This window comes from Gossypium arboreum, chromosome 11 (assembly GCF_025698485.1).
Source record: "Gossypium arboreum isolate Shixiya-1 chromosome 11, ASM2569848v2, whole genome shotgun sequence".
Lineage (NCBI taxonomy): Eukaryota > Viridiplantae > Streptophyta > Magnoliopsida > Malvales > Malvaceae > Gossypium > Gossypium arboreum.
In genome coordinates this window covers 127,670,851-127,690,869 of record NC_069080.1, presented here as the reverse complement: position 1 = coordinate 127,690,869, position 20,019 = coordinate 127,670,851, and the positions used below count along the sequence as shown (strand labels likewise).

The 20,019-nt window shown below is 34.4% G+C and overlaps 1 pseudogene; it reads left to right on the top strand.

Moving 5' to 3' along the window:
* The window catches only part of LOC108472340 (probable disease resistance protein At4g27220), a 94,365-nt pseudogene that overhangs the window by 11,059 nt on the left and 63,287 nt on the right, over positions 1 to 20,019 (top strand).

Sequence of the window (20,019 nt, the reverse complement as noted above, 5' to 3'; positions counted from 1 at the left end):
AACGCAGTGGTTTTTGTTAATGCAATACAGAGGGTTATTACATTTAATGTTACATTCACATCCAAATTACTCTCGGATAAAAAAATACCACAACATTTATTATCAAACAATTCCAACCAAAGCAGTTCATCCTGCATACCAAAGCCAAGTTACTACTTTATCTTATGTAGGTGTTATTTCACAATATCAGTCATTTGGAATCAATCTTAAAAACATGGCTTGGTTATGCAATTGTTAGACAGCATCCTGGTAAAAAAAAAACATTGTTACATTAGCAATCGATCATTATTGAAGAGAAAACAAAAGACATTGTTACATCAGCAATCAATCATTATTGACGGGGGGTGGCTTAGGGAAATCATGTGATTAGAGAGTATAACGGCACAAAAACAAAAGGATAAGAAAAACTATGGAATATATTTGTCTCATATAGCATTATATAAGGAAAAACTATGGAATATATTTGTCTCATATAGCATCATATAAGGCATAAAATCTGTTAAAATAAAGTTGACACCTAAATGAAAGCGATAGCAGCAACAATGGTGAAAAAACCCAGCAGAGAGGGATGCTGTCATGCTAAAATTAGAGGTGATCTAAAAGGCATAGAAAAACAAATGTAAAATTTCTTTGTATTAAGTTACTTAGTCCCATATTCCAATAAATACATCCATCCATGACAAAGAAACAGGATTGTGAAACTGATCAAATCCAATATATATGAAACGGAAACAAGAAAGGAGGAGATGAGATCAAGCCAAATTTGGGAATACCTTCAGGGATTGTGAGAAGAGGTTGAAAAGAGCAATCGCAAAGGCAAGGTGGGCAAGTGTTGGAAGTGTGGCTGAAGGCTACTAATCCTTCCATGAACTGCCAATACAGAGGTGGACCCACTATGTAGTCGAATAAACAGAGGCCCAATAGACACAACCCCACCTTCAACGCTGTCGTCTGGTTCACTGCCATCTCTTCTATATCAGAGTCTAATTGGAAACTAAATCAAGACTGAAGCAATTTGATGCAGTAGTCGGCAAAATGTCAAATCCTAACCATGCATTTTGGTTTTATTCAACGATTCTTCGACAGTCGAAAATTTACGGGTGGGTTTGTCAATCTTTCATCAAAATGAGTGTGTGGGAGTGGGAATTCGAATGGGAACAAAGTAGCAAACTATTATGGCAACAACAACAACGCCAAGGAACAAAAAACCACTGATTGCTGGAGAGTTTCTTGATTGAAAAGAGCAATGGAGGGGTGAGATTGGGGGTGTTTTGAGGATGCCGATTTTAGGGGAAAAATTAGGGTTTCAAAGGGGGAAATTTTTGGGGATAAAACCGCACTTTTTTTTAAGTGAAATGATTTTTTGTGGTGTTTTTATAATAGCAGCGTTTTTTATAAAAACCACACAAAAAATCTTTTCATTTTAAATAAGACAACGTCGTTTTGTTTTACTAAAAATTTTTATTTTGTCTATTAAAATTATTAATTAAGTGATTTTATAAAATATTTATTATTATTATTTTTATAAATTGGTTTTATAAATAAAAAAATTAAGTACTCGAAAATAAATATCGTATATTTTAATAAGAAAATAAATAATTAAATGGTTGTAATTAATTATTAAGTTAGAATTATCCAATGTAAGCAATCAATCTCTCACATATCAAATTTCTATTAAAGATTGAGACGTTAATCATGATTTTATATTATTCTTTTCCGATCTAATCTCCATTTCATTAGAGATATTTCTTCCTAACTAAAATATAACTATTTTGCTAGATGTTCGATGTGGAATGATTTTAGTTTTGTATTTCATTTTTATTTGTTATAATTTGGTCCTATCCAAAATAGATAGTTACCTATCCATATCAATCATTATTTTTTTTTAAATTTATTTATCAATGTTTTTTTTAAATCTAACATTTAAATATATCAAATGGTTTAGATTAAATATTTTAAATATAAAAGTATTAATTGATTGTATAAAATTTCATCATTTAAGAAATCTTAAGTAAACCTTAAATCCTAAACCATTTAATATATATAAAGTTTATCTATTATCTCTTAAATAATTTAAACTATAATCATAATTTTAATATATTAAAATTAATATTATCTTTTACAATTATATAAGAAATTATTTAATATATAAATTAAAAAAACACTAATTAATCTAAACCTTAAACCCCTAACCCCTATCCCTTGAACCTTACATAAACCCTTAACCCTTAACCCCTAAACCTTAAACCCCAACCCCTTAAACCTTAAACCCTAACCCTTAACACATAAACCATAAATTATAAACCATAATCCCTAAATCCATAATCCATAAACCTTAAAATAGTAACTAAAGCTCGCAAATGCCACTAAAACTCAACATAAAACGACGGTGTTATGGTTAATTTTTTTGCGGCGCTTTTCAAAAAGCGCCGCTAACGGTCGACCTATAGTGGCGTTTTTCTCAAAGGCGCCGCTAATACTCGATCTATAGCGGCGTTTTTGAAAAAGCACCGCTAATGGTACTAAAGCTCAACATAAAGTGTGTTTAATTTTTTACGGCGTTTTTTAAAAAGCGACGCTAATGCTCGACCTATAGTGACGTTTTTTAAAAAGTGCCGCTAATGCTTGACCTATAGCGGCGTTTTTTATCCAAACGCCACTAAAAACCTATTTTGCTGAAGTGATGCCAGACCAGCATTGAAGCTGAACCAAATGTAGCAACATCATTTTGTTCTTTTGTTCATTTGTAATTTGATTTAGTTCTCTTGTAATTTGTACTTTAAGTTAGTAGGATTTGTTGTTGATGTAATGGTTGAGATGTCAGCAACATTTTGCGTGTAATTCAAGCTTTGTTTTTTAGTCAATACTCTAGTGAGAGCAGTTATGCATTAGGAAACTGTCATGTAACTTATCCTTTTAATGTTAATGAAAATTCATGATGAAGATTAATTTTCTGAATTCAAATTTTGCAACCGTTTTCTCTTTTGCTTCTTTCATCCTTATTCTGTTAAAAAACCCCAACAAATGGTAATCAGAGACTGTCATCTTTGAGGGCCTCCGTTGTTGGTAGTTTTTTTTGTGAAGAAAGCTTAAAAAAAACTGAAGTTGTCGTTTTTGTTGCTGTAAGATGAGCTTCACATGTAATAGTCCAATTTTTAGTGGTGTCGAAAATAGTGATTCGAGATCACTAAATCCGATAAGTGAGTTCAAAAATTCTATTAATTATAATTTATGAGTTAAGTATGGCATTAAAAATATTTTAAAATTAGTGAATTTTGTGAATTAAAAGAATTTATTAGAAAAATTGAGTCAAAAACGAGGTATCGAGACCTCAAAATCATAAACTAAGCCATAAATATTTTTAGAAATATTTATGGAGTGCTATTGAGTTAGTATTAAAGTTTCGTTAGAAAATTTCAACGTTTCGATAGTCAATTAATTAAAAAGAACTAAATTGAAAAAGGTGCAAAACTTGCTAAAGTAATTAAATAGCCTAATAGTAAATAAAGGAGGACTAAAAGGGCAAATGGACCATCTTAAATGGCTGAGGCGGCATAACGTTAAAAAAATCAAAGATATTTATGTGATTAGGGACAAAATTAGAATTAAAATAAAGTTTATATGGCCAAATGTTATTTTAATAGTTTCTAGACATTTTCTTCATCAATCTTTTGTCAAAAACAGCCATTGAAGAGGGTTTGAGCTAGTCTTTCATATTTTAGCTTCAAATCAAGAAATTGAAGATAAACGGGGAAAAGAGAAATTAACAGACTAGTCCTTAAATTTTTATGAATTCTACAAATATGCCCAGGTAAGTTCGTATGGTTGAACTTTGATAATTATATTGAATTGATGGATGATATTATATATTTATTTATACTATTTTTTAAAAACATGAAATATTCTTATATAATGAAATTAAAGTAAATGTTCAGATTTAATGGAGCGCGGGATTTGAGTTCCATCGTTTATAGCAAAGGATGAATTGACGGATAAGACTATGGTTGGACCATGGCAATGTTTAAATGTAAGACCATAGCTGGGCTATGGCATTTTAATGAAAAGACCATAACTGGGTTATGGCACAAAGAGAACGATAAACTCATATCCGTAAGTCGTTATCCGATTCGGAAAGACTTGGTTAGTGACATGGAAAATTCATGTATATGAAACTTGTCTGATAATTATGTACATTCATGATTATGAATTGTTATCAAAATAAATATACACGAAATTCATGAAAATAATGGTATAAGGAATATTGATTGTTATTGAATTGAATGTATGTGGAATTGTGATATTTGAATATTGGAAAATTGTGAAAATTGAAAAGTGAATTGAAACCCTATTAACTGTATCGGGCTGAGTCAAATATAGTTGGCATGCCATAGGATTGGAAGTGTTCAGGGATACTTCGACCTCAAGTCGATGAGACACTGGGTGTCAAATTGTTACTTCAGATAAATTCGATGAGGTACTGGGTACCAAATTACTTCGGCATGGCCGATGAGACACTGGGTGTCAATCTATTACTTCGAATTATCCGATGAGGCACTGGGTGCCAAACTAGTGTGTTTTAGTTGGATCCGTATATCCGTCAGAGTCCGAGTCGAGTTAATAGGGGTAAACAAATAAATTGATAATATAATCAATATTTAATATGAATTGGAATGAGATATTGAATTGAATTATATAAATGAGATGTATGAATCATGAGTTCATGAAATGGACATTGATATTGTTAAATGATAGTGTATTAAATTGTGATAATCTATTTGAGATAGTAAATTGATGAGAATTGTATGTGCTAAGAATGATCTATATATATAATTAATACCGGTATATACCGAAATACTTGGTAATAATATTTACTTGATATATTGAAAGTGACATGTAAATATGTGATTAACTTTGATATGTTGATACAAGGAAATTATGTATATGGTATTGAGTAATAAACCCAAGTGTGGTATGTTGTGAAAATAAGTTTATCAATATTGAATTTATATGTAAGATGTGCAAGTATGCTAACTATTGTTGTTGCTTGATGATTAAGCAAGTGCCAAGCTATTGATTGAATAGTAGTATGTTTATTTGTTTGAATCACTGGAATGGTAAGTATTTAAGTGAAAATAAGTTAGTGCTCATGAAAGAATGGTAAGGCTTAAATTATGGAATTTCTTAGGAAATGACTTATTATGTGTTCAATACAAAATAGGCTTGGTTAAATACACTAACTTACGATCATGGCTATATGATATGCAAATGGAAAAATATAGAAGAGTTAAAGTTATATAAAATTTTACTAAGCTTGGGTAATAAGCTTATGTGTGTGATACTATGGATTTATTCACCTTGTGAATTAATGAATATAGTTTTATGAGTACTAGGGAAAAACAATATGGAAATATTTGGATATATATATAATTTTATATTTGAAAAGAATTAATATGATTAAAGATTAGACGAACTTACTAGGCATTCATTGCGTACGTGTTTGTTTTATTTATTTACCTTACAGATTATCGAAAGCTCAAATGGGTTAGAAGCTTATCGGAGTCATATCACACTATCCATTGGTTCTTTCAGTAATTATGGATGACTTGATTCTGGTTATAATGGCATGTATAGGTTATTATGATTAAATGTTAGTCTATAGGTGTTATGTAGATATTAGTCATTTATTTGGTTTGCGTTTTGGAATTGTGGTATTTGCATGATTTGATTGCCTTATAATGTTGATGTGATTGAATGATGAGAGGTAAGATAGTAGTCGAATATGCATAAGAGGTGCCTAAAAGTATAATGATTATGTATGTCTAAATAAAAGTTAATACAAAGAATCACGAAAGAGTAAAATTAGCATTAAAATAGTTTCTGGACAGCAGTAATGGTTCAACTTTGAAAAATCACCAAAAATTGTGGAAATCGAATTAAAGGTTTAACAACACATTAAATTAAATTTTATTGAGTATAGTTTTTCATAGAAGAAACAGTGTAAGTAAAAAAATTGTAAATTATGAGATATAATAAATTTTGTGAGATAAGGTCAAAATGATTTCGGGTTTCCCTATTCTGACTTTGGAAAATCATCAAAAATTTTAAAAAATAATTAGAGTTTAAATTTATATTTTTAAATTATTAATGAGTCTATTTTCAATAGAAACAAACAGAAACATCATTCAAATCTCTTACTAGGAGATAACTAATTTTTAGTGAAGAAAGGCCGAAGCTGTCAAACAGCAAAATGGAGATAAATTTGAAGATTTTACTGTACTTATTGGCTAAATTATAAATTCTGAAATTTTTATGGTAGAAAGATATTTGAGTCTAGTTTAAAAAACATTAAGCGGATCTTAATTTAGAATTCTTTAGCTCTAGATATAAATAATTTAGTGACTACGACTCAAGTGGACAGCTTTGATATGAAGATAAGGAAATAATGGAATTATCTGTAATTTTTTTGTAAACTCCGGTAACATTTCATAACCCTGTTCTGGCGATGGATGTGGGTTAGGGGTGTTACATTACACCACCACCACCACCTGTGTTTGCTGATGAGAACTACCACATTTGGGTAGTAAAGATGAAAACTTACTTGCAAGCACATGACCTATAAAATATGGTTGAAAATGACATTAAACCAACTCCACTGAGGGTTAATCCCACTATTGTACAAATTATGAAACATAGTGAAGAATGTGCTAAGAAGCACAAAGCAATGGCTTACTTGCAAAATGGAGTATCTGATGTGATTTTCACTCGGATAATGGCATGTAACACACCAAAATAGGCATGTGAGAAGCTGAAGGAAGAGTTTATGGGGTCAGACAAGACAAGGCAGTAGCAACTGATCAACCTCAACCTCAGGAAGGATTTTGAGAACTTGAAGATGAGAGAGTCAGAGACTATCAAATAGTACTCTGATAGGATAATGACCACGGTCAACAACATTAGGCTTCTTGGTAATGATTTTAGTGAGAGTAGAGTTGTTGAAAAGGTCATCACAACTCTCCCTAAAAAATTTGAGTCAAAGATCTCCTCATTGGAGGACTCGAGGGACTTATCAACCATCTCCTTGTTTTAATTGGTAAATTCCCTATATGCACTCGAGCAAAGGAGGGCCAACAGGCTGGAGGAGCATCCAGAAGGAGCTTTCCAAGCAAGAGCCAAAGAAAGCTCAAGTTCGAGCTACAAAGGGAAGAAACCATGGCTTGACAAAAAAGAGAAACCAAAAAGGGATGCTGGAAAGAAGAAATTTCCACCATGCATTCACTGTAAAAGAAGCACACTTGGAGAAGTACTGCTAGTACAAGTTGGATATCTAATGCAGAAGCTGTAAATAGTTTGGTCATATTGAGAAGGTGTGCAAGAACAAAGGAAGGGCACAAGATCAACAGCAAAACCAAACTCAAGCTGCTGAGGATGTACAAGCTTAGGAGGAGCATGTTTTCTCTGCATCATGCTTTGCAACTTCAAACAAAATTAGCAGGAACTGGTTAGTTGATAGTGGCTACTCTAACCATATGGCTTTAGATGAAGGGTTGTTCAAGAATCTTGATAGAAGTTTTTCCTCTAAAGTCAGAATTGGAAATGGAAACCCCATTGAGGCCAGAGGCAAAAGAAATGCAGTGATCAGCACTTATTCAGGTAACAAAGTTATTTTAGATGTTCTATTTGTGCCTGACATAGACCAAAACTTGCTTAGTGTTAGTCAGCTATTTGAGAAGGGTTATTCGCTCATTTTCAAGAATAACTCCTGTGTTATTGAGGATTCATTTGGTCAAAAATTGGTTACAGTGGCTATGACTGAAAGATGTTTTGTGTTGAACTTGAATCAGTTGGAAATGAAGGCCTATACTAGTGCTACTGATACAGCTAGTTTATGGCACAAGAGGTTAGGCCATGTTAGTTATAAATCACTTGGTTTGTTGCAGAAATTGAACCTAGTTGAAGACATGTCCAAAGTTGAAGTTAGTGAAAATGTTTATGAAATTTGCCGCAAGATTGCCTTTTCCAGTTAATAAGGCATGGAGAGCTCGAGACAAGCTCGAATTAGTTCATATTGACATTTATGGACCAATGAAGTCTCTCTCTTTGAATGACAACAAGTATATTGTGTTATTTATAGATGATCTAACTAGGTTCTGCTGGGTCTATTTTTTGAAGCAAAAGTCAGAGATGTTTGAAGCATTCAGTAAGTTTAAAGCTCTAGTTGAGAATCAATCAGGCTGCAAGATTAAGGCTTTAAGATCAGACAATGGAACTGAATATTTGTTTGAGAAGTTCTAGAAGCTGTGTGAGCAAGCTAAAATTCATCATCAGTTGACAAACATCTATACTCCTCAGCAAAATAGAGTCTGTGAAAGAAAGAATAGAACAATACTCGACATGGCTAGATGCTTACTGTTTGAAAGCAAATTTCCAAGCAAATTTTGGGTTGAGGCAGTAAACACTTCAGTGTACCTGCTCAACAGGCTGCCTACTACTGCTGTAAAAGATAAAACCTCTTTTGAAGCTTGGTATGAACTCAAACCAACAGTGTCACACCTAAAAGTATTTGGTTGTGTTTGCTATACACTCATACCAGCTAAAAAGAGAACCAAAATTGGAAAAAGATTCGTGCCAGGGATCTTTGTTGGTTACAGCAGCACTAAAAAAGGCTATAAGGTGTTTGATCCTTCAACAAAGAAGTTTCTGGTAAGTATAGATGTGAAATTTGATGAAGAAAGAGTATGGAATTGGAATGGGATTGTAACAGTCCGATTTAGACCCTATTCGGAATGGTGGTTTTGGGACTATGAATCAGAGTTAGAAAAATATTTTAAAATTATTTTCTATGTTTATTTTGTGTGAATTTATATGTATGAAATTTTCGTGATTTAATTTTGTCGTTGAAGTGCCTGCTTTAATAAAAGGGCTTAATCGCATAAAATGAAATTTTGATGGCTAAATGTAAAGGGCCGAATTATTGTTGTCTTTTTAAATTGAGGCATTTATGTTGCAATTATGCCATTGATTATATGAATGGACGGTAATGACATGTAATATATAGTTTTATTATTAAATCATTAAGGTTAAATATGTAAATTTATTAATATGTTAATATATCATAAAACATAAAATAATCATAATGCATTCATCTTTTGTTTTTGGTGATCGAAACACTAAAAGAAAATAAAGAAACAAAGCCTATGGTATTCGGCCTTTGTTAAGCTCAATCAAGGTATGTAACTAGCTCGATTTTTGATAATTTTTACGTTTTTTGAGATCGTTGCAGTGTAATGTACAAAGCCCATGCTTGAATTTTTTATTTTGATGAATATTTTGAGTTATACCATTGATGAATATTTGAGCTTTGTGATGTTAGTTGATGAAATATGAAATATATGTTTTAGATCAACATGTTTTGTATTGGAATTTTTGATGATTTTGAGTAATTAGGGTTAATTTGTAAAAATGATAAATTGAGGGACTAAAATGTAAAATAAATAAAATGTATGAATTTTTATGAACATAATGAAGATTCGGCCTAAGCATGGTATATTGAAATTTTGCATATTTTGTGTTTTGTGCAATTGGGACTAAATTGTAAAAAGTGTAAAATGTTAGGGGTAAAATGGTAATTTGTCCATTTATGTGTTTTTGGACTAATTTGAGTGAAAATATGTTTGAATGAGTTTAATTTGAATATTTTTAGATCAAGAACCAAAGAAATCGAATTTGGATCGGGGGAAAACTAAAGTTGTCGATTAGCCGTCCTGTTCCAATTTTCATCATCCGAGGTAAGTTTATAAGCAAGTAGATGTTGTTAATTTTAAATAAATATGAACTTTACATGCTGAAATGAATTATGTGTAGTATATATTTTGTTAGCCGAATATGTATAAGCTTGGGAGCTATGTTTACAAATTCATTTCGACCGAGTTACGACGTCTAAAAGCTCCGTATGAACCTTAGGAATAGCTAGGATACATATGTCATGATATAGGATTCTGATTTATGATGTGCGAGTAAGACCAAGGCATCTATATATGTGTGAGAGTAAGACCACGTTTTATATATTGGCATCGATATGTGACTCCGATATATGTGTGCGAGTAAGACCCTGTCTGAGACAGTGGCATCGATGTGTGATTACATGTAAGACCACATCTGGGACGTTGGCATTGTATGATATATGTGATTATCCGAGTGTCCTATCCAATTCTGAATGGTTCATCGGGCAACGATAAGTTGTGATCGAATGTGTAAAATGAGCTAAAATGATCAGGTATGAATTAGCTTATTACCTATTTGAAATAAGGTAACAAAGTTACTTGATATTTTTTGCAAATCATGTATGGTGTAAATAAAAAATGTATGTCCATATAGAAAGTGTATTCAGCCTTTTGATTATATAATGTGAATATTTATGAAATGGTTCATGAATATAAGTATATGAGATTATGTATATTCGGCCAATGTGAAATTGTATATGGAAGTATATGTTATATATGAAATTGTGATCTTGAAAATAAATGTGAATATGATAGCATAAAATAGTTTGGTTAAGTTGAGTTGATATTAACATTGAATGATTTATTTGCTTATGACTTACTAAGCTATGATAGCTTATTGTATATGTTTTTTTTGCCTTGTTTATAGATTTTGGAGTCAAGTTACAAGCTCAGGGATCATCGTCAAAGTTAGTGGTCGCGAAACTAACTAAAAATTCGACTAAGGCAAGAGCACCTATCGAACAGTAGTATAGTCGTGGTGAGACTGAAAATATCATATCCACGAGGACTAAAAGTACTAGTAATTACTCTTTTTTTATTATCTAGCCTTAAGAATTAAAGTGTGTTTTTAACTTAAAACTAATTACTTAAACTAAGAATGCACAGAAAGAAAATTGGGGAAAATACTTTTTAGAAAATTGATTGATTTAGACAATACCTAAGGAGAAATCCGCCTAGACTTCACTTGTTAAATGACTCTGAATTAGATGATTTATTCATTCGACTTGATCTGTAGAAATTCCTAAGTTATATTATTATCTCTCTTGAGACTAACAACGTCTAACCCTAGGTTGTTTAATTGAAATCTCTTTCTAATTAAAACCCCTAGTGTTGTATGGATTCCCTTATTAGGTTTCACCCTAATCTGGAAAAATCTTGTTACCCTATCTCTAGGCATGCAATCAACTCCGCTTAATTATGTTAGATCTACTCTTAGACAGGGACTTTTGCTCCTCTGAATAAGTACATTAGTACTTGAATCAATATCCTGGAATATTAAGACAAGAATTAAGAACTCATACTTAAGAACAAGTCAAATATTTATCATATAATTCAGATAATAATAACAAGATCCATCTTAGGTTTCATTCCCCTTAGGTATTTAGGGGATTTAGTTCATAAGTATAAAAGAAAACATCTTAGAAGAATAATAATAACAAAACATAAAGAAACCCAAAAACTCCTAAAGGAAATTGAAGGGAGATCTTTAGTCTTGAAGGAGAATCAGGTTTCTGAGATGGATCAATCGGCTTTCTTCGAGTAAATCCTTGCTTCCCAACCTGTGTCTCTTGAGTGCCTCCTTGAGGGTGTTTAAATAGGTTTTAGAATGCCTCCAAGCCCTCAAAAGTGGTCTTTTCCGAAAGAACTAAACTTGGGTTCGACAAGGACACACCTGTGTGACACGCCCGTGTACGATTGCTACAAGCCGTGGTCAAGGTTGTTAAATGGGCACGGGCATGTGGTTTACCCGTGTAAGTCATGCTTAGAGTCTACCAATTTAACACGGGCGTGTGGTTTACCCGTGTGAGGAACTCCAGGCCGTGTTGATTTCCCACGTTGGCCCATTTTCTTCGTTTTCGGCCCGTTTCTCACTCTTTTTACTCTCCTAAGCTCACCTAAGTATAAAATATGAAATTAAAGGATTAGGAGCATCGAATTCACCAAATCTAAGAAGAAATCACCCAAAAACGGGCTAAGCATGAGATAAAAATATGTATAAATTACGGTTTATCAAATACCCCCACACTTAATCATTTGCTTGTCCTCAAGCAAAACCCTCAACTCACAATCAAAATAAATTCTTCTCAACTTATAATTCCTATCGATAATATCTCAAAATAATCCATAAGTAATCATATATTGAGAATTCAACTAGAAGAACATCAAAGTTTCAAACATTCTAAGCTGAGCGTTTTAGCACGAAAACATAGGTGTCTCCCCTCATCTAAGCAATTACCTTTGATTCAAAATACCACATAGTTTAACATCCTCACTAAATATTCACTCAAATCACTCGAGGTGTTTAAGGACAACAAATTTAGCATTCAACAGTCAATATGAAAAGCTATTACCATAGGCTTGCATGAAAATCAAATCTCACCACTATAAATTGATATGATACATCAATCAAAAGGTCTTTAGAGGGTTGTAACGTGGCTTTGGTTAGGGGGTGTGGTCACATGCTGAAAGAGAAGGTTAGAATCGAGACTGAATTAAAAAATTACCTAACTAGAAAAATACTAAAACTAACAAATTACAATCCTAATTAGATAACCTAGAATTGAGCTTTTCTTTGTAGGTAACATCGTTTTAATCCGAGCATTACATAACAACTTTGTTTTTTTTTAAGAACAAGTCAAATACAGAAAACTTTGCTAAATATCAAAAATAAAACATAACTAAGCAATATATTCAAATCAACCTCGACAAAAATAGGGATCAAATTAATTTAGAAGATTTCAATAATAATGGGTTATGGGTTCATATTGGGGGTAAATCAATGGATGCCTTGTTAAGCTCAAGGGGGTTTACTAAGGGTTAATTGTGAAGATAGGCTTTTATGGAGTGAGTGGGTTAAACCTAAGTGCCTTTATCATCTTGACATATCAAATCAATGGTGTGGTCTTGGCATGCATAATCGAAGCAAGTTCTAGAATAACAAATCAATATTGATGCACTCATAGCAACAATAAAAGTGAGCATGAAAGAATAATATATGCTATAAATATGGCTTTTTTATGTTAACCCTGTGAATTTTAACTTTAAGATAATACCTACATTTTGGGAAATAACCTAAAATTTTTAATTCTCACAAATCAACTTATCATGCTTGATTCTCTAATTACTTAAAGTTTAAACAATCAATGCATAAATGCCTATGTTTTAATTCAAGACATATCAATAAAAATCACAAATTAATCAAAATTCATTCTAATAGTGATATGAGTGATTTACGTGAGAATAAGACAAAATTAGACAAAATTCAGGGATTTCTGATAATGATATAAATAACCCCCCTCCACACTTAAGATGTACATTTTCCTCAATGTACAAAGACATATGTATGAAAAATATAAATAAAAGTAGAGAGAAAAGTGAAACTTCCTGAATATGGATGAAATCCTTGAATTGGAGTTATGAAAAGTAATTGACTAGGCAAGGGTGATATTAGAGGAGGATACTCCGGTGGTGGTAGAGGTAGGGTTCCACAACCACAGTGTCCAGCGAAAAGGTTATTGTGGTGGTCGAGCAGGACATGGCAGTTGTGGAGGACCTTTCCCTGTGGAGTTGCAAATTCCTAGGTAATAGTGAGCTTTGGAGCTCTTTATAACTGCTATAAAATCAATAATTCTTTAGGAAAGAAAAGGAAGAATGATTACTCATAAAGAAATTACCGAGAATATAAAAATTACTTAAAAGAAATTGTAAAACCTAAAGATAAAGTAAAAATAGTCTTAAAGAAAAATAAAAGGAAAAGTTAGTTAAAAAGATAAATAAAGATAAAAATAAAAATAAATAAAAAGTCTTCAAAGATCTTCGTCACCGGATGGTTCGCGAGGTGGGGGTGGCGATGAGATGTAAAGATGCTGACAAATATGATGTAGAGTTGCATCAATGTGATCAAAGCGCTGAAAACATTGCTGCTCAAATCGAGTAAGGTGCTCAGAGATGTCAGAGTATGAAGCCACCGCATGAACTGGACGAAGAATAGGTGGTGGCTGCGATGGTGGGTCTTCGTGCTGTGAAGGGATAGCATCAATAATATCCTCTGGGTTCTCCTGCTCGGCTGACTAGACGAGGCAGTTCTGAGGAGGATCAAATGCACGTTGTCACTCGATCATCCTCATATGTAGCATACTCGAGATGCCCTGTGGGGGCATCTGGCTGATGAGGGTGAGGGAGGATGCTTGCTTCGTCGTGTTGGGGAGACCGAAGTACCTCGCAAGGCGAGTCACATAGGAGCCAATAGAGATGACTCCTTTCCTATGCCGCTTTGTCTGATGGCGTATAGTAAGAGCGATGAAATAGGCAATGTCTAAGATGTGCCCATGCGCCATACTCCATAAGAAATAGGTGTCGTTAGTGTGAATGAGTGCTCTCTCGTCCCCCTATCAAAGTGTGAGCTAGGATAGCGTGCAAGTACCTCAGTGATAGGGCAAGGGCGATGCCTTGGAGCGGCTAGGATCATAGGTGGCTGAAGTAGGGACTAGTGCATTCCAGCACTTTGAGGGCGAATAGTGGATGTGACGATAGAGACTGTCGAAGTTAGGGTCATTCATGAATTTCTCTGTATACAGTCCGAGTGTGAAAAAAAACTCCGGCATGCTCAACTAGTGCACTAAACCATCAAGACGGAACTGGACCTTTCCAGGATCATCGAACTCTGTCATAACGGTTTGGAAGTGGAAGGTAGAACAGAGTTCCAGTGTAAGCTCGAGGTACGTTGGCTCGATGATCTCGAAGAAAAGTCCCTACGGGTCAGTCGTCAGGAGGGCTCAGACCGCGTCAGCCATTTGGATTTGTTCAAGTGCGGCCCAATCAATGCAGTGGCCCACACTTAGGGGTCGGGACCAAAGTATCTGAAAAAGTTCCTCCTGGGGTCCCAAGGGAAACTGGAGTAATGGGTGCCTAATTTTTGTGGTAGGACCCGACGATGATGCTACTCCTTTCCTCTTTTTCGAGGTGGGGACGGCTGTTTTCTTTCCACGTGGATTTGACATGGTATCTGCAATGGCAAGGCGGAGTTATAGAAATACCCCCCAAGAATAGCATGGAAAGGTATGCAAGCATGTGAAAATTAAAGCAGAATACTTCATAGGCATCATAAGAAAAAGGGAAGATGTACCGATAAGTAAATAAATTCTAATGGAAAGATATATCAAGTCATTAATAACAATAAGAACATGATCATAGTGCTAAATGAAAAACCTAGGGAATGAATGCATGTGGATTGATGATATGTAATATGGTGTGGGTAAGAATGAAATCTATGGAAACAAAAAAAAGAAAAGAAAAGAATGAATGTAGAATAATGTATCAACTAAAATGGAAAATTTCTAACAAACATCATAAGCATTACTATCATTAAAACCATGAATATTAAACAAAATAGTCAAATAAAACAATAAAAATCATAAAAACAGTAAAAGAATTGAAGAGAATAGAGAGAAAAAGAGTGAACAAACGCAATAGCGTGGTAAAGGGAAGAGCTTGGGTAGACGATAGTGGTGCTGTGTTCGGTGCACGGGTGTGGTAGGGAGGGCTTATGAAGGGATTTCGACAACTAGGGTTAGGGATTTGTAAAAGGGGATGATGAATAGTGAGGGGTTTATATAGATTTTGGGTCACACGGCTGTGGGGCATGCCCGTGTGCCCTTATTTTAGTCCGCGTGTATCGCGATTTTAAAATCTGGGAGCGTTTAAAATTCGGCCCACGCCCGTGTCCTTTAGGCATATTGGTACACACGGCTGTGTCGTACGGCCGTGTTCTACTTCATTCGCTTCTCCTACGCCCGTGTATCTATACGTATGCCCATGTTAGTTTGACAGTTTAGACCATGGTTGGTGGCCACGGGTGTGTCGTGCGCCCGTGTTAATTTCTCAGTTTCAACCACGACTTAGAGACACAGGCGTGTCTCATGCCCAAGTTAATTTGGCAGGATTTCCCACGGCCATTTTGCATGACCGTGGCAACGTATCGCATCCTGTGTTTTGGGAAAAAATTTTCTCTATTTTCACACGGCCGTATCGCACGGTCGTGTCACCTCCTGTGGTATGAACACGATCTAAGGCACACCCGTGTGCCGGGCCGTGTGGATTGCTCTACCTATAGAAAACACTAAAAATTGCAAAAATGAACTAGTTAGTGGTGTTAGTACTCAAGTTACCTCCTGAGAAGCTCTTATTTAGTGTCTAAGCTCGACTCTACCTTGTGGGGGTATTCAGGGAAGTTCGTGGAGCCGTAGCTCCTCTTTATCATCTTTAAAATTCTCACCGTTATAAAGTTTGAGATGATGTCTATTTACCTTGAAAGTTCCTTGTGATGGGTGACTTACCTCCACTGTGTCATATGGAAAGACAGTTTGGACTACGAAAGGACCTGACCATTGTGATTTAAGCTTCCTAGGAAATAATTTGAGCCTCGAGTTATATAATAAGATAAGATCTCCAACTTCAAATTGCTTGCGTTGCTTTATACGAGTGTCGTGACAGCGCTTCGTTGCTTCCTTGTATAGGCGTGAATTTCCATATGCATTGGTTCGCCACTCGTCTAGCTCATTCAATTGTATCAACTTGGTTCACCTGCAAGTTTGGAATCAAAGTTTAGAAATTTAATAGCCTAAAAATACCTTGTGTTCTAGCTCGAATGGTAGATGACAACTTTTTCCATAAACAAGTCTGTAAGGTGATGTTCCTATGGGGGTCTTAAAAGCAGTTCTATAAGCCCATAAAGTATCATCTACTTTTATTGCCCAATCCTTCCTGATTGATTCTACTGTCTTTTCTAGGATCCGTTTAAGCTCTCAGTTTGCTACTTCAACTTGTCCGCTAGTTTGAGGATGGTAAGGGGTAGTTGTTCTGTGGTGAACTCTGTATTTTTTAAGGGTCTTGTCAAATTGAGCGTTGCAAAAATGAGTACCCCTATCACTGATAATTGCTCTAGGTGTTCCAAATTGAGAGAAAAGTTTCTTAAGGAATCGCACTACTACTCTAGCATCATTAGTAGGTAGAGCTTAGGCTTCAACCCATTTGGACATATAATCAATGACTACTAAGATGTATTTATTCCCAAATGAACTAGGGAATGGACCCATGACGTCGATACCCCAAACGTCAAATATTTTACATGAAAGCATATATGTTTAAGGCATTTCATCACGTTTGGAAATATTACTTGTCCGTTGGCATTTGTCACAAGAAGTAACATACCTGTTGGTGTCTTTGAATAGAGTGGGCCAATAAGAACCTGATTCGAGTATTTTATGAGTGGTCTTATTCCCACTGTAATGTCCTCTAGTCAGTCCTAACTGGCAGTGTTCCAAGATTATCAATGCTTCTGACCTTGTGACGCATCTCCTAATGACTTGATCTGCACATATACGAAAAAGAAAGGGGTCTTCCCAAAAGTAGTTTTTCACATCAGTAAAGAATCGCTTCTTTTGTTGATTTGTCAACCTTTTAGGTATAACGTTAGCAGCTAAAAAATTCGTAATGTCTGTAAACCAAGGTACCTCAGAGTCAGATATAGCAAAAAAATGTTTTTCAGGGAGGGAATCATTTATTTCAACTTCATCTAGCTCTTCTTGAATTTTCAAGCCTGGAAAGATGATTAGCCACGAGATTTTTCGCTCTTTTCTTATCCTGAATCTCTAAGTCAAATTTCTGCAATAACAAAATCCATCGAATGAGTCGAGGTTTTGTTTCAGTCTTAGTTAAAAGGTAGTGAAGAGTAGAATGGTCAGTATAAAGGACAACTCTAGATAATATTAGATATGGCCTAAATTTATCGAATGCAAAAACCACAGCTAGCAATTCTTTCTCTGTGGTGGTGTAGTTTTCTTGTACGGCTGTCAAAGTTTTGATAGCATAAAAAATAGGTTGAAAATGCTTGTCTCTTCGCTGTCCTAAAACTGTACTTACTGTAAAATCACTCGCATCATACATTAGTTCGAAAGGTAAATTCCAATTAGTTGCGATTATAATTGGAGCATTAATCAATTTATCCTTTAAAGTATTAAATACTTCTAAACATTCTTGATCGAAATTAAAGGGCACATCTTTTTCTAGTAATTTAGTCAAAGGTTAGCTATTTTAGAAAAGTCTTTAATAAATCTTCTATAAAATAAGCATGTCCTAAAAAGCTTCTAATAGCCTTAACCAAACTAGGGGGAGGTAGTTTGTCAATGGTTTCAATTTTAGATTTATCAACCTCAATCCCTTTACTAGAAATTTTATGTCCTAACACAATACCTTCTTGAACCATAAACTGACATTTTTCCCAGTTAAGCACGAGCTTCGTTTCCTCAAACCTTATTAAAACTCATTTTAAATTTTTAAGGAAAAGATGGAAAGAGTTACCGAATACCGAGAAATCATTCATAAATACCTCCATGATATCTTCTACGAGTTCATCAAAGATGGCCATCATGCAGTGCTGAAAAGTAGCAGGAGCATTACATAATCCAAAAGGCATTCTACGATAAGTAAACGTACTATATGGACATGTAAATTTCATCTTTTCCTAATCTTCTGAAGCTATTGGAATTTGAAAATAACCAGAGAGTCCATCTAAGAAGCAGTAGTACATGTGCCCTGATAATCTTTCCAACATTTGGTCAATGAATGGGAGTGGAAAGTAATCCTTTCTCGTGGCATCATTCAGCTTCCTATAGTCAATGCAAACTCTCCAACTTGTGACTGTTTTTGTTGGGATTAATTCATTCTTCTCATTAGCTACAACGGTCATGCCTCCTTTTTTAGGAACAACCTGCACTGGACTTACCCAAGAACTGTCAAAATAGGATAAATAATTCCAGTATCTAGGAGTTTAATTACCTCAGCTTTAACAACTTTTTTCATGTTGGGATTCAGTCGTCTTTGAGCTTGCACACATGGCTTATATTCATCTTCTATTAAAATTTTGTGGGTGCAAAAAGAAGGGTTGATCCCTTTAATGTCAGAAATTTTCCAAGCTATGGCCCTTTTATGCTCTCTTAATACTTGGAGTAATTCCTCTTTCTCCTTGGCTTGCAAATTAGAAGCAATAATCACTGGTAATGTAGAATTATTTCCAAGGAATGCGTATTCCAAGTTATTTGGCAATTGTTTAAGTTCCAGTTTGGGAGGTTCTTCAATAGAGGGTTTTTGGTTAAGTTCATCGTTTACCTCAATACCCTCATATTTTACTTGTTTTGGGAAGGGTTCATTGGATTTTAATTCAGTTTTTATCTTACCTATCTTATACCTCCTCTCCTTGGACAAGACATAGTTCCAACGTGTACTTATGTACGATTTCCTGAAAAAAATCTCGAGTAGCATGATCAATAGAGTCAATAAAATAACATGAGTCATCCTATTCCCTAGAAAATCTCATGGCATCATAAATTTTAAAAACAATCTCTTCGTCACCTACTCTAAGTACCAATTTACCATCATTCACATCAATAACAGCCCTAGCAGTGGCTAAAAATGTACGCCCTAAAATTAAAGGAGCTTCAACATCTTCATCCATGTCAAGCGCAATGAAATCAATAGGAAATATAAATTTATCTACTTTTACAGGTACGTCCTCTAGGATATTTATCAAATCTATCAGCTAGTTAAATACTCATCCTAGTGGGTTTAGGTTCCCTAAGACCAAGTTTTTAAACATTTTATATGGCCTCAAATTAATGTTAGCGCCTAAATCAGCTAGTGCCTTCTCAACATTCAAACTACCAATTAAGCAGGGAATAGTAAAACTTCCTGGATCTTTCAATTTGGTTGGTAGTTTATTTTGGAGTATGGCCGAGCACTCCTTATTAAGTTCCACTGTAGATAAGTCTTTAAACTTCCTTTTATTTGTTAAAAACTCCTTTAAAAGTTTTACGTATGTAGGTATCTGCAATTTAGCTTCAACAAAAGGTAAGTTAATATACAGTTGTTTAAAAAGTTTAAGAAATTTACCAAATTGTGCATCCATGCGGTCTTTCTTCAACTTTGCTGGATATGGGATTAATGGTTTATATTCTTTTAGCAT